At 35.6% G+C, this 15,614-nt stretch overlaps 2 protein-coding genes across 11 annotated transcripts in view; one reads left to right on the top strand and one right to left on the bottom strand.

Moving 5' to 3' along the window:
- Positions 1–15,614, bottom strand: part of elk4 (ETS transcription factor ELK4) — a 163,362-nt gene that overhangs the window by 43,937 nt on the left and 103,811 nt on the right. The gene's annotated exons all lie outside the window — the stretch shown is intronic.
- The window catches only part of cdk18 (cyclin dependent kinase 18), a 77,989-nt gene continuing 64,487 nt past the window's right edge, over positions 2,113–15,614 (top strand). The window contains exons 1-2 of one of the 5 annotated variants that reach the window (XM_048172698.1): positions 2,113–2,462; positions 12,179–12,292. The gene's annotated coding sequence lies outside the window, so the exon portion shown is untranslated. Of the gene's footprint in view, positions 2,463–4,510; positions 5,020–12,178; positions 12,293–13,125; positions 14,119–15,614 lie in introns of those variants that run through there. The other 4 variants (XM_048172699.1, XM_048172695.1, XM_048172697.1 and 1 more) reach the window with 4 other exon arrangements.

Here is a 15,614-nt window from a genome sequence, read left to right on the forward strand (position 1 = left end):
TAGATTTCTACATGCAATATAAATATATAAGATGAAAAACATGAACTTAAAAAAATTCAAATAAAAGTAGACAAGTTAGACTGAAAGTTTAAATACTAAAGCTAACGCTGAAATAAAAATAAATTAATGCTATGTAGAAACTTTAAGAAACTAATACAAATGGCAAAATTACTAAAAATGAAAACAATATATTAAAAAAAGCTAATTCCAAATATTAATAAATACTATAATATTACTAAAATAACACTAGCATGAAACATCCTGAAATGCTATATTTTGAGGTGAATGCAAATGAGAATCGAGAGCTAGAGAGGAGGGAAATATATTCAATAATGAATCAGAAATGACTTCAGTTTCATTCTGCTCCTCACAAAACCTATTGAAAAACAGCGCACAAGTCATATGAACTATTTTATGATCATTTCATGATGCTTTTTTGTCATTTTTGGATCTAGACAGTCCATAGCCTTCACTTTCATTATATGGAAAAGAGCAGCTTGGACATTCAGCAAAATGTCTCATTTTGTGTTTCACACAAGAAAGAAATTCATGCAATGTAAAATTTGAGATCTTAATGAGGTTTTTTTTAATTGCTGGTTTTGGACAGTTTTTGGACAAAATATTATAAATTTATTTAAGAATGTATTTTAGATGTAATATAAGTCTCTGGTGTCCCCAGAATGTGTCTGTGAAGTTTCAGCTCAAAATACCCCACAGATCATTTATTATAGCTTGTTAATTATGCCTCTATTTGGGTGTGATGTCGTTTTTGTGTGTGTCCCTTTAAATGCAAATGAGCTGCTCACGCAGCCAAAATGAGGATTGTCAGTAACGGTGTTCAGCCTTACATTGTTCAAACCGGAGTCGACACTGATGGAGAGACTCAGGAAGAAGTTACAACTTTTAGAATGAAACTGGACGTTTCTGAATGGTTAGTGGATAAATTTATGTAGTTGCTGTGGAGTTGATTCAACTCATCGACCAGCATGTGCCGTCATGTTCATCTTTTGTGCAAATCCAGTGTTGAATTGACCCTCGTTTGTGAAGCAGTCCGGCGTAAAATGACGGCATGACAAAAACACTCTACTACACCAACTCTTCCTCTTCTCTAATGCAGCCCAACATGGCCCTGCCCACTTTGTTGGTTGTTCCTGGGGGCGGGGTTTATGTAAATTTTAGGGTTAGTGATGTCACTAACCCAGGAAGAAGCTCGTTGTAGTCCCTACCAGCCGTTTGTTGTAGTCCTTAAACAGCCAATTCTTTAAAAGAAAATATCCTCCTTTGCATTGAACTTTGAGCGTCGTAACTTTGCAGATGTTGTTTATGCTCAAACAGCAACATTACAAACTAATTAAAGTTAAAAAAATGAAATCATAATCAACAACCCATTTTAAGACTTATTTTACATCTTTAACCATGCATTTTGTACTGCACTGACTGAATTGTCAGACTTGTTTTTAAGTATAAACAAGAATATGAATTTTTTTAAAAACTGACAGTAAATACTGATAAAATATACGAAAACAAGTGCTAATAGTACAAGTCATTATGCAACATTGCTTCAAGTAAATGAACATGTTTTCCTGTTTAATTTTCTAAAAATCTTTAAAACAAGACAATAACACTCATTAAAAACACTTAATAATCTCTAATGAGGTCTTTTACCAGTGTATTTCTCTATTAAACCTAAATCAACAACTGACTAGCAAGTGAAAACCAGCATGTTTTCAAAGCTCTTCCCTAATTAGTCTATGCTGATGTGTTTGATATCTTTCTTCCTAGCACACACTAATAACCCAGGCTCATGTGAAGATGGTAAACCACAAAGCAGAAAAAAACCCCCAAAGTTTGACAGCTTAGTACAGTGAAATTCTGTTTAACCTTCCACTAGACAGATCAGCTAATTAACAGCATCCACAAAACACACACACACACACACACACACACTATTGGTCCACAGCCATATTGAACAAGCTCCGGTGTGAAAGAATCATTCTCTCGGCAGGCAGAGAGGGCTTGTGTGATGAAACGCTCTGATTGGCCGTTGCTATAACAATAGGGGAGGAGAGACAGCCAAGTGGGGGTGGAGACCCAGCATGATTATAAAATCCTTCAGTGAGACACATTTGCTTCCTGTATGATTTTATTTTTTATTTATTTTCTGTTATGTTTCCCACATCTCCTCCTGTCAGAAGGGTCTCTCATGAGCAGAAGTAGGAGGGAGCGCAGCGAGGGGACGCGAGATAAACGCCTGTGCCTGTGTCTACTGCATGCACGCATGCACGCGTGCCGCAGACTAAATAAGACACCTCCAGTTTTGGATTATCTGTCTGCCGGTGCGCTGACTGCCTCCAGACCTGGAGGCCGCCCTCCTCCTCCTCTTTCTCCTCCCTTTCACACTGAAGGAAGAGTAGAGTAAGAGACGGTATACTGTTTGCCTCCTGCAGACTTCAACCACTCCTGTGAGTATGCAACCGTGTATGTGTTGTTACATGAACTGTCATGACTTTATGACGTGCTTGAGATGATTCTGACTGTGTGTACACTTAAATGCACTGCTGTTGTTGTTGGTATTAAGATCTGAACTGAAGCCTTCTGATTAAAACAGTGTCGGGAGCTACATGAAGCGCTCGATTAATGCCGTAAACGTGCTCTTTCCCTTCAGGTTTTGCTCATCTTAGTAAACCCACATGCAGGCGTTAGGCTGACGCGCGCTGACGCAACATATGTGGCTTCGGGGTCATGTGTGTTCAAAGCCTGATGCACTCATGATTCACAGCTGCATGTACACTATACAGGACTATAGATTTGCCAGAGAGTGTCCTGAGAACGGCGAGATGCTTTAAAGTGACACATTTCAATGTTTACATAACACGCCTGCTTATTGAAGCCTATCTGACAGCACACACAGCACTCGAACGCACAAATAGAGTCGGTCAATAACATTAGTGTGAAGCAGGACCAGAGAGAAGCCACAATAGGTGGCTGGCGGTGGCTCATTAGTGCAGAAAGGAGCTATTAATAAACGAGTCATGCATCTTGAAGTAAATCAGCCCACTAGCAGTGGCTGTACTTTTAAAAATAAAGCTTCTCTGTGCTTATCGAGGCCGTTTTGGGCTGCACGCTCTTAAAAAGAAAAGGTTCTTTATTGGCATTGATGGTTCCATGAAGAACCTTTAACATCCATGGAATCTTTCCATTGCACAAAAGTTTCTTTATAGTGGAAAAAAAGTTCTTTAGATTATTACAAAGAAAAAAAAATTGTTCTTTTAAGAACTGATCACTGAAAAGGTTCTTTGGGGAACCAAAAATGGTTCATCTATGGCATCTCTGAGAAAACCTCAATTTTTTAACCTTTATTTTTTGGAGGGTACAGGGTTCTTGAGTTGGCGATGTGGTGCTTACCAAAGTAAAAACTACTGTTTTGGTTTCTGGAGCTTGAAGCAACAGTATATGTGATGGTTTTCTACAGAACAAGAGTAAAAAGTTGTTTGAAAAACTTTAAAAAGCTGTAAATCCTTCTTTTAAAGGGCAGATCATGATTTGGTCTCCTGTCAAAGCATGAATTCACAAGCAAACCTCACTTTCGCAACTCTTCAGATTAGGTCTCGAAATGCTCATGAAATGCATCACAAGGATGATCCATGGCTGATTGTTCAGCATATTTATATATGCTTGAGGGACAAGTACTTGCATTTACTTTTATTGAAATGTTAAAATAACGAATTGAGCAAAAGTTGCTTGTGAGACTTTTAAGATAAGATCCAATTAGGTAGCCAGTTCTTCTGGTCTTGGTGGAACTTAAAGGATTAGTTCACATAATTTACTCACCCCCATGTGATCCAAGATGTTTATGCCTTTCTTTCTTCAGTCGAAATGAAATTATGGTATTTGAGGAAAACATTCCAGGATTTTTTAGTGGACTTCAACAGGGTACAACGAGTTGAAGGTCCAAATTGCAGTTTCAATGCAGCTTCAAAGGGCTCTACACGATCCCAGACGAGGAATAAGTGTCTTATCTAGTGAAACGAATTGTCATTTTCAAAAAAAAAAGAAAAAGAAAATTTATATACTTTTTAACCACAAATGCTCATCTTGCACTAGCTCTGTGATGCACCACGGATTACATAATCACGTTGGAAAGGTCACGTGTGACGTAGGCAGAAGTACCGAACAAGTGTTTACAAAGTGAACATGCAAAGACTAAGTCGAACAGCCTTTACAAGAAAAAAAAAAAAAGAAAAAAAAAAAAAAAAGGTACAACAACGTTATTGGAGTTTTTTGCCGTACCGTGACCTTTCCAACGTGATTACGTAATGCGTGGCACATTGCAGAGAATGACCAAAAGTTCTGCTAGATAAGACTCTTATTCCTCGTCTGGGATCGTGTCGAGCCCTCTGAAGCTGCATTGAAACTGCAATTTGGACCTTCAACCTGTTGGTCCCTGTTGAAGTCCACTATATGGAGAAAAATCCTGGAATGTTTTCCTCAAAACCCCCATTTTTTTTCGACTGAAAAAAGAAAGACAAACATCTTGGATGAAATGGGGGGTGAGTAAATTATCAGGAAATTTTCATTCTGAAGTGAACTAATCCTTTAATGAGAAATATTTGAGTTCATACTGAGATATTGGACTTTTGAATGCATATGTTGGTATCTTGGCAAATTTGAGCCCAGTTTAAGACCTCTTCTGAAACACTAGAGACACATGAGTGTACTGGAGAAAAAGCAAAAGCCTTTATTTCATCTACATTCTGTCTAGAAGAAACAACTGAGATATTAAAGTGATCTCATATGTGTGTGTGTGTGTGTGTGTGTGTGTGTGTGTGTGTGTGTGTGCCTTCCTACGAGCGGAAAGCCAGTGGAATTAATAATAGAAATGGGTATTTTCAGTTAGTCACTCAGTTTCCTCATAATTTGCTCCACAAACTTTACTCCATGTCTGGAAGATAACCTTCATTTAATAGACAGAGAGAATATGAGGTCAAACCTGTGATGTGGTGAAGAGAACAACATTATGTAAGTTTATGAGTTCCTTTATAGGATGAGAATATGACAGATATTATCACCTCAGTCTAGACAGCCAGCATTTCCTCTCAAAGCTAAATTGTGTATTCAGGAGGAGCAATTGTGGTTTGTTGGTTTTCTAACTCGGTTAATTTCCTTCCTCAATTGTGAAGACTTACTTCGAGAAGGTGATTGAAGATAATTGCGCAAAAGGGCCTAGGAGGACGGCATCAAATGAGAGGTTTTATTGCTCATTTTAGATAAACGGTGTGCCTCTCATATAGTGATGGTTGCAAAGGCTGCAGTGACGCACAAGAATGTCCTAAGCAAAACGTATCGTATATCATGTGCTTAGATCCGGTGATGTTAATGGCTCTGTGTAAGTGAGCAAAGTATCAGGAAACAACAAAAGCTCCTTCAAGAATTTCCCTGTGGTTTGTACCCAAGCTGGGATACAATTTCAGACCCCTGTGATTACGAAGAAGTGCTTTTTGCTTTTCTTCTCCGCCTTTGAAATGGAAATGACACAAAGGGAGAATGAATATGCACAAACACCGCCCAGTATTGTGGATGATCCTCATTAGTCAAAAGAGCTGCTGTGCTTTGATGGCGACAGGAAGATGAGAACAAGGTCGACCCAATATGGACACCAGGGTACAGGCCTGGGGCGACGCAGAGCTCTTCGCTCAACCTCTTCACCATCTGCCCTCTCACAGTCTCTCGCCTCACTGGCATCAGTGCTCACGGCCCTGTGAACTAATAACCTCTGTTCACACCGCTTGCGAGCGTTTCTGAGTAACGTTCACACCACTGACAGATTTATCACTCAAAACAAGATGCTGGATTTTGGCGGTGATAAAGTGCAGATGTCAATTAACTTGAGCAACATATGGCAAGTTTGCAATAGGAATGGGTTGTATGTTATACTGAAGTTCCCTCAGGTTTCAAATAAAATGAAAATATTAAAATTAACATTTGCACCAGTATCAAATCAGCATATTAGAATGATTTCTAAAGGATCATGTGACACTGAAGACTGGAGTAATGGCTGATGGAAATTCAGCTTTGCATCAGAGAAATAAATTATATTTTAAAGTATATTAAAATAGAAAACCATTATTTTAAATTGTAATAATATTTCACAATATTACTGTTTTTTCTGTATTTTTGATCAAATAAATGCAGCCTTAATGAGCATAAGAGACTTCTTTCAAAAACATAAAAAATAGTAATGTTTCCAAACTTATATATATATATATATATATATATATATATATATATATATATATATATATATATATATATATATATATACACTACTCTACACACTCTAAAAAATGCTGGGTTGTTTCAACCCAAATTTGGGTCAAAAATGGACAAACATTTTTAATTAAAATTTTTAACCCAATTGTTTTGTCCATATTTGACCCAAAATTTGGTTGAAACAAGCCAACTAATCAATCACTGCAAATAAAAAAAGTTATTATATATGACATTTATGGTAACACTTTATTTTAGGGTTCAATTCTCACTTTTAGCTATTGCTTATTAGCACTTAAAAAGAACATAATAAAGCCTTATTCTGCATGACCTTATTCCTTAATCCTACCCAATACCTAAATTTAAATGCTACAAAATCTACCTTACTAACTATTAATAAACAGTAAATTAGGAGGCAAAAGTTGTAGTTAATAGTGAATATGTGTTCCCTATACTGAAGTGTTACCACATTAGTTACAAGTTAAGAAAAAAAAATACTTAAAGGCAGTAAAACAAATATTATAAAACAACTAAAGCAACTAAACTCTGTATACGTCCTGTTCCATACATTAAATAACGTAAAGCAGAATCTCTAGCAGTCCATGTATCTTCATATCCTCACACCACCCAGCCCGAGTTTACACTACACTTAATCAGTAAATTGCATGTTGATATGTAAGCAAGTACTTCAACTCATGTGCAACTGAAATAATGAGCCATTAAGACTCGGCTAATTACATTCACAGAGAGACACACCATGCTCTATTGTAGAAATACAGTCAGTGTGAAAATAATATCGTAACTTCGTAAGTTCGTTTAACATAACTTGAAATGTATTTTGATACACCAAGCACAGCTAGATAACAATCAGTGATCATTTTGATTCTATACTTTGAAATATAAACTATAAAATGCTAAAAACAAAAAAACTGCTATCAATCCTAACAGTAGTAGATTGAAAACAGTGCATTAAGTCCCACCTCTATCCTTCTGTTTTAACTTATTTTGGGAGATTCAAACCTCTCCCTTATTTGTAACTCACACCCTGAACAGTCACGGAGAGAAAGAGTGAGAGAAAAAGAGAGATACTCTATTGATCTGCACAGACTAATTATGGTGTTTAAGGTCTCTATAGGGCACCGATTGATTTACTAGAAATAACTTATAGGACTGAGTGCTTATTGATCAAGCGTTGCTTCAGAGCTCTGACGACATCACTATAAATCTGTGAGTGATTACAGGAGATTAATGGTGTGCTAGTGAGTCTAGACAAATAATTAAACCCTTATAATTGAACCCACAACTGCTACAGTTATTTATTACACAGCATATGGCACAGGGAGACAAAGGTTGTCCATTCAGTGTATTTTAATTATTACGGGCAAAGGTAATCTACTGTGTACTGTGTATTTTAGAACCACCTATACATGCATACATCTGCTCAGCATGTCTGTAGCAGATTAGAGCTGCTTTTGCTGCAGAACAAAACGTATTCTCTGTTGCAGTAGTACAAATAATAGGAATAGTCTGATGCAAGGGTTTTCAATCCTGCTCCAGGAAGGCCACTGTCCTGCAAAGTTTAGCTCCAACCCCAATTAAATACACCTGAACCAGCTAATCAACATCTTACTAGGCATATTAGAAACTTCTAGGCAGGTGTGTTAAAGGGGATGTACAGTATTATGCCCTTTTCACAAGATGTAATATAAGTCTCTGGTGTCCCTAGTATGCGTCTTTGAAGTTTCATCTAAAAATACCCCACAGATCATTTATTATAGCTTGTCAAATTTGCCCCTATTTGGGTGCGAGCAAAAACACGCCCTTTTTGTGTGTGTCCCTTTAAATGCAAATGAGCTGCTGCTCCTGGCCCCCTTTCCAGAAGACGGCGGAGCTTTAACAGCTTGTGCTTCGGTTGCTCAACATTAACTATGCACCCATTCAGGCTGCGGCCCCTTTAAATCTCGTGCTCCCTGCCCTGGTAACTTTAACCACATTCAACAGTACATTAGCAACATGCTAACGAAACATTTAGAAAGACAATTTACAAATATCACTAAAAATATCATGTAATCATGGATCATGTCAGTTATTATTGCTCCATCTACCATTTTTTGCTATTGTCCTTGCTTGCTTACCTAGTCTGATGATTCGGCTGTGCTTCTCCAGATGTTAACACTGGCTGCCCTTGTGTAATGCCTTGAACATGGGCTGGCATATGCAAATATTGGGGTCATAGATATTAATGATCCCGACTGTTACGTAACAGTCGGTGTTATGTTGAGATTCGCCTGTTCTTCGGAGGTCTTTCAAACAAATGAGATTTACATAAGGAGGAGGAAGCAATGCAGTTTGAAACTCAATGTATGTCTTTTCTATGTACTGAACTCTTGTTATTTAACTATGCCAAGGTAAATTCAATTTTTGATTCTAGGGCACCTTTAAACACAGGAAAAAGTCAGATTTTCATGATATGTCCCCTTTAAGGCAAGTTGGAGCTAAACTTTGCAGGACAGTGTTTGGACACCCCTTTGGACACCCCTGGTTTGGACACCCCTGGTCTGATAGATAGGCTCATTAATGGTATTTGCCAAGTCAAACATTAAAAAAAAAACACTCACAACACCCAGGCAAATGTCTAGCAATGCACCAAAACCACCTTAGAACACCCGAGCAACTACTTAAACTGGCAAAACACACACACACTCTAATACCTCCACAGCAACAAAGCAAGTAATGCACTAAAAATCACTCAGAATACCTGAGCAACCACACAGCAATGCACAAACCACTCTGAGCGAACTCTCAACCGCATAGCAACACCATAAAAACCACTTAGCTAATCAATAAGGTTTAGCCTAGCAAAGCACCACCAACACATTTAGATAAACTGTTCATCAAGATTTGGCTTCAGATGCATGTAATGTTTAGCATTTGTAGGTCTGTCATGGTTTTCCACCTTTATTTCATATATTTGAGTTCAGTAATGATTTCTTACAGTCTGAAGGCAAGTGAAGTTATTTAAACTGACCCCTGGAATGTGCGATGACTCATATCATGGTGGGATGACTCATTAGACCTGTAATAATAGACAAACACTAGTCATGTTAGTCACGGTAAAGTCCCCCACGTGTTGCATGTGTCTGTGTTCATTTAACTTCCCTGTTCAAGACAAGTCTTTCATTTTGGCACAAACTATTCTCAGATCAGTCTTTTCTCTGCGAACATCAGGGCGAGGATGAGCCACCCACAGTGCAAACAGAGCTAGTCACCCAGCAGCTCTGAGGTAGTTAGCCTGTCAACACACTTTTATTTCTATAAATCATCTCTGGTTGGGGCCATTTATGGGTCATATCTTCTGTAAAGCCTGTAGCAAACCAGCACGGGACCAGTTCCTTCAACACAGGACATACTGTCATCTCAAATCCATATTTCATATTTGGCCAGTCATTTAGCTGTATAGCTCTATTTCCTGTGCTGTTGTTTAAACAGACTCTAGTTTTGGTCTCAGGAAAAAAAAAATCACAAATGAGAGCAATGTAATTAATTGGAGATCCAAAGGAGACACTTGCTTTAGTCTCTTTCTTCTCAAAAATATCTCCTGAGAAAAGCTCCAGCAATCTCACACATCTTCTCTAGAGTTTCAGATCTCAGTAATACCAAGTCTGCAGTTAAAAGAGGTCCCAATATAAACTTAAACAGTTCTTATTAAATTATTTCAGAAAAATATATTTTTTATATGAGTACATTTTTATAAAAATATAATACATAGTAATCACGTCTCACAGTTTCAGAAGTCTGCAAACAAAAGTCAGTGATCTGAATATAAACTCAAACATATCTCATTAATTTCTTCAATCTACCTTAATCCACAAATAATATAATATAATATAATATAATATAATATAATATAATATAATATAATATAATATAATATAATATAATATAATATAATATAATATAATATAATATAATATAATATAATATAATATAATATAATATAATATCATATAATATAATATCATATAATATCATATAATATAATATACAGTATATAATATATAATATAATATACAGTATTCACATCTGTTATTGTTTCAAAAGTCAGTTACAGTATCTCAATATAAACTCAAACATTTCTGGCTGTTCAGAAGACAAAATTATCTTAAATCCACAAAAACAAAACAAAAAACAAAAAACAAAAAAACAAAAAAAAAAACAAAACAAAACAAAAACAAAAAACAAAATAAAATAAAATAAAATAAAACAATAAAATAAAATAAAACAAAATGAAAACAAAAAACAAAACAAAACAAAATAAAATAAAACAAAACAAAACAAAAAAACAAAAAAAAAATAAAAGAAAATAAAACAAAATAAAATAAATAAAATAAAATATAATAATATATTTTAGAAGTCTGAAACTAGAACAAAATGTTCTTAATCCACAATATAATATAATATAATATAGAAATATATAGAAAAAATAATAATATATAATATAATATATATACACACACACACACAAATATACATATATATGCATTTATATACACATACATTTACATTATATATATATATATATATATATATATATATATATATATATATATATATATATATATATATATATATATATATATATATATAATGTTATATAGATTCCAAGACCAAGTTATCTGAGCTAATATCCACACCTACATTTTTGTTTATAGCTTTAGCCTTTAAAAAAAAAGGACACATTTTCATAAAGCATGTCTAAGAAATTTGAGGAGAAACACAGACATATAAAACATCACCAAAAACATTATTAAGCATCCTGAGCTTGAAAGAGCAACCAATGAGCATAAAGCAATCAAAAATAGACAGGTTAAATGCAGTCTCTGCAGTATGAGAGATAGCTTAGCAAAAGCACTAACGCTCAGACTAGCTCATTCCCAGTAATGTTTACAGTAGCTAGCCTGCTGTTTGCTGTAAATAAAGGAAGGTCTTCACAGGAATGTTGCCCAATATTTCAAACTAATCCAGTTTCACTCATAAAAGGGCAACATATTGACCTCGATGTTGAATGAAAGTAAATGCTGTTTTTATGGATCGCTAAAGATTTTGATAACAGCTAGAGCCTGCTAGCAATCGTCACAGCAGGAGGGCACAAACTCAACGCATCAGAGGAGCGACAAAATGACCATGTAGTCTTTATAAAAAAAAAAAAAAAACAACAACAACAAAAAATAATCACAGTTTGTTCTTTCTCACCAGGCTTAGTTTCTTTTCACGTAATTGTGAGCCAGCTGAACGAACACTAGCACAACTATTAAAAATGTTTAGCTGATAGTTGCCAGTTCTGTTCTGTTATGTCTTTTTTAAATAAGAGGAACACTAGAGCCATTGTTTTAGCGTTACGCCTGACTTTTTTTTTTGTGTGCATCTACATAACTAAAGAAAGAGCTTCTTGTAGTGAAACAAGACATCTCTGGCATTGGTCATAGCGACGCGGACAGTGAAAACAAAAGGTCATTTTATTGCTTCATCTATATGGGAGGCAGGCATTTACTGCTGGGAGGCTTTCTAAAAATATATAATCACTCCCTCCCCCAGATTTATGTGCATTCTGGAGTCACGTCAAGTGTTTACTCAAGTAATGAAAAGTGTACAAGCAAATGAAGGAAAATTATATGACACCAGCACTAACAGCATTACTAATGCATCATTCACAGCTCGCTCCTTTCCGAAAAAGACAGTCTAATGTGGCAGTCAAAGTAATATGCATCTTTATCTATGTCCACACATGCCATGAAGCCAAAGGCAATGACAAATGGCCTTTCCTGCCATGTCATTTTCGGCTTCGCCAAATATTAAGCTGTCTTTGTGTCCATGGAACCCATTTATCTTAGTTTAGTCGTATGATTTTCAGCTTGACAGGCAGGAATATTGTATCGGGCCGATACGCATGTGAGGTATCGCCATCCGTCTTAAGGGGGACGTCTCAATTTCGCAACCGCTGGGGCTGGACGGGGCGCCGTACAAGGTCAGTTACAGTGCATTCAATCAACCACTGGCTCCACATAATAAAATGACGAGAGCCACTGGCTCTCAAAATGAAATGTTTAGGAATCAAATAACTTTAGTTGTTTAATAACACAATCTTTCAATATAGATGGCTTTTCAGAGGCAAAGTTTTCTACAACTGGGCCTAACTATACTACATGGCCGTAACCACCATAGGCACTGAGGGGAACAAGTCCCCCCAAATAATTAGAAAGATAATGAACACTTTCAAATGCCCAGGAAGCTACTAAAGACATATTTAAAACAGTTCATGTGACTACAGTGGTTCAACCTTAATGTTATGAAGCGATGAGAATACTTTTTGTGCGCCAAAAAAACAAAAATAACGACTTTATTCAACAATATCTAGTGATAGGCGATTTCAAAACACTGCTTCATGAAGCTTCAAAGCTTTACGAATCTTTTGTTTCGAATCAGTGGTTCGGAGCTTGTATCAAACTGCCATGTCAACCATTGACATATCGAAACACTTATGATGTAACGAAGCCTCGTTTACTGAAATCACGTGACTTTGGCAGTTTGATACGCACTCCGAACCACTGATTCGAAACAAAAGATTCGTAAAGCTTCAAAGCTTCATGAAGCAGTGTTTTAAAATCGCCCATCACTAGATATTGTTGAATCAAGTCGTTTTTTAGTTTTTTTGGTGCACAAAAAGTATTCTCGTCGCTTCATAATATTAAGGTTGAACCACTGTAGTCACATGTTTTAAATTTCTTTAGTAGCTTTCTGGGCATCTGAAAGTGTTGGATTTTATGAAAAATATCTTAATTTGTGTTCTGAAGATGGACGAAGGTCTTACAGGTGTGAAACGACATGAGGGTGAGTATTAATGACAGAATTTTCATTTTTGGGTGAACTAACCCTTTAAATCCCTTTTAATCAATTTAATTATTTGTATAATTATGTTCAAGTAATGGTTACAGCCTTGTTATACTAAACAATAACAAGTACTATTTTTATAGCTTTTTTAAAATTGCAATACAATTTATTACAGCACATTATTTGGTTGTTCACAAGTTAGTGTGTAGTTATAGATACACTGTTGATGTGTATCTTTAACTACACTAACTTGTGAACAATCAGTTGATAATTAAACCAGAAAAACATCAAACGATATATGACTAAAAATGACTCGCAGTTTAGTCAGTGATTCAGTTGTTAAATCAATTGAAACCAATATACTTGTGAGCTTGAGACCGATTCATTAAAAAAACGATTCATGAGAGAGAATCAGACATCTGGAACACAGTATGAATAAGCACAGACACTCTAAAGTTGTGATTTTCACCAAATCAATGTCATAAAAAACACAAATTGATGAAAATAAAGTTCTCTCATCCATAGCTAATTTAGATTAAAATTGCCTAAAATGTAATATTTGCAGTCTGTGGCCCTGTGAACTGAAAACACAGGCTAAGTATCATGTTAATAGTTAAACAAAAAAGTAACTGCTTTACTTTGGTCTTTGCTTCCTAAAAGAACAGGCTTTAGTAGGATAGAAGGAATCCAGTGTAAACGCTTGTGGGGATGTCATCCTGAAAAACAAGGGCAACGCTGTGCTGGCATATTGCGAGTTGTAAAACCGCATTGAAGCATGCATTTGAACGAGCGTTCCTGTCACTGAGGCGTAAACTAATGTGACCGCAGGACTGAGCTCAGCTTGTCTTTGTGTGTGTTTGAGTCAGAATTGAAAATCTGGGTTACTTCGTAATGCAGCCATTAAAGCGTTATTGCAGAGGGAAACCATCTTGAGATGATGGACATGAATCTTCTGATGGACAGGTAGGCTAATTTCATACATTCGATTAGATGGAACCTGGAGACAAATGCATTAGTCGTAAATGTACTGAATATGATGCAGGGATGCGAAAATTATCTTTGGAATCACCCATGGGAAAGAAATGACAAATGACAGATTTTCAATATCTCAGTTTTTTCACCTAGAGAGCAACAGCAGGCTCAATATAAAATCAAATATTTCTTATCAAATTTTTTATAAAAAAAAAAAAAATATATATATATATATATATGATGTTCAATATGAAAGTAAACGTTTCTCAAATTCCCCAAAAAATAAAATTACAAAAATATATAAAATAAAATAAACAAGAGACTTAATATGAAAGCAACAATTTCTCAAATTCTTCAAGAAAAATAAAATAAAATAAAATAAAATCAGGTAACATTTAAGTTTTAGTTTGGTAACATTTTAGTTTAGTTTTAGTTGCTTATTATCATACATGTTACTAGAATATTGGCTGTTTATTAATAATTATAAAGCACATATTAATGCCTTATTCTGCATGACCTTATTCTACATGCCTTAATCCTACCCAATACCTAAACTTAATTACCTTACTAACTTTAATAAGCAGTAATTAGGGGTTTATTGAGGCAAAAATTGTAGTTAATAGTTAATATTGAGAATTGGACTCTAAACTAAAGTGCGACCAAAAAATCTAATTATTTCTTTAAACTCTTTATGTCAACAGTCTCATATTCTGAAACTACACGTCATGAACAGTCCACTGTAATATCTTTAATCTCTCAATTGTTTCTCCTAGTCAGCAACAAGATTAATTGAACAGCTGATTTCCCTTTTTAAAAAGGACTGCATTACTTTCACTTCTCATCTCAGGATCAGAAGAGATCATAAACTGTGCTCAGACATTTCTCATCAAGTTTCCTTAAGACCATACTATCTGGGTTGCTATCCACATTCATTTTGTCATTCTGTACTCTTAATATATGTCAATCATTGACTTATTTATGTCTATTGCAATTTTAAGACAAATAACTGTTTCAAAGATACTTAACTGAGAACATTATGTACACAGAGCCACCGGTGAACAATCAAATTCTCCTCTGGCCTTTTCCACATACATATTTCTACACACGAGGCCACTGAGACGGAGAAATTATTGTTTTTTTAATACAGAAAAACAATCCACGGCTCTGTGAGAGATCATGATCCATAACAATGCCAGTGGCAATTTCAGTATAAAAGTAAATCAAGTGCAAAGGGGCAGATGAAGGGGAATTTCTCCTCATTAATCTGTCCTGTTTATTCCACTTCCACTGTGTCCTCATGACTTCCCCAAAACTAACACCAGAAAGAGTGCAATATGGAGAAAGCGCTCTCAGGCACTATCCTTAGTTAGTCATTCCTCGCTTTACTGATTTAACTCAAACAACAGCAAGGCTAAATTACATGTCTGCTGCAAATTGCCATTGTTTTCAATCTTTTTACTCAGAATACTGGCAAATATGGAGGTAAA

The sequence above is a fragment of the Megalobrama amblycephala genome, linkage group LG21 (assembly GCF_018812025.1).
Source record: "Megalobrama amblycephala isolate DHTTF-2021 linkage group LG21, ASM1881202v1, whole genome shotgun sequence".
In the NCBI taxonomy this organism is placed as follows: domain Eukaryota; kingdom Metazoa; phylum Chordata; class Actinopteri; order Cypriniformes; family Xenocyprididae; genus Megalobrama; species Megalobrama amblycephala.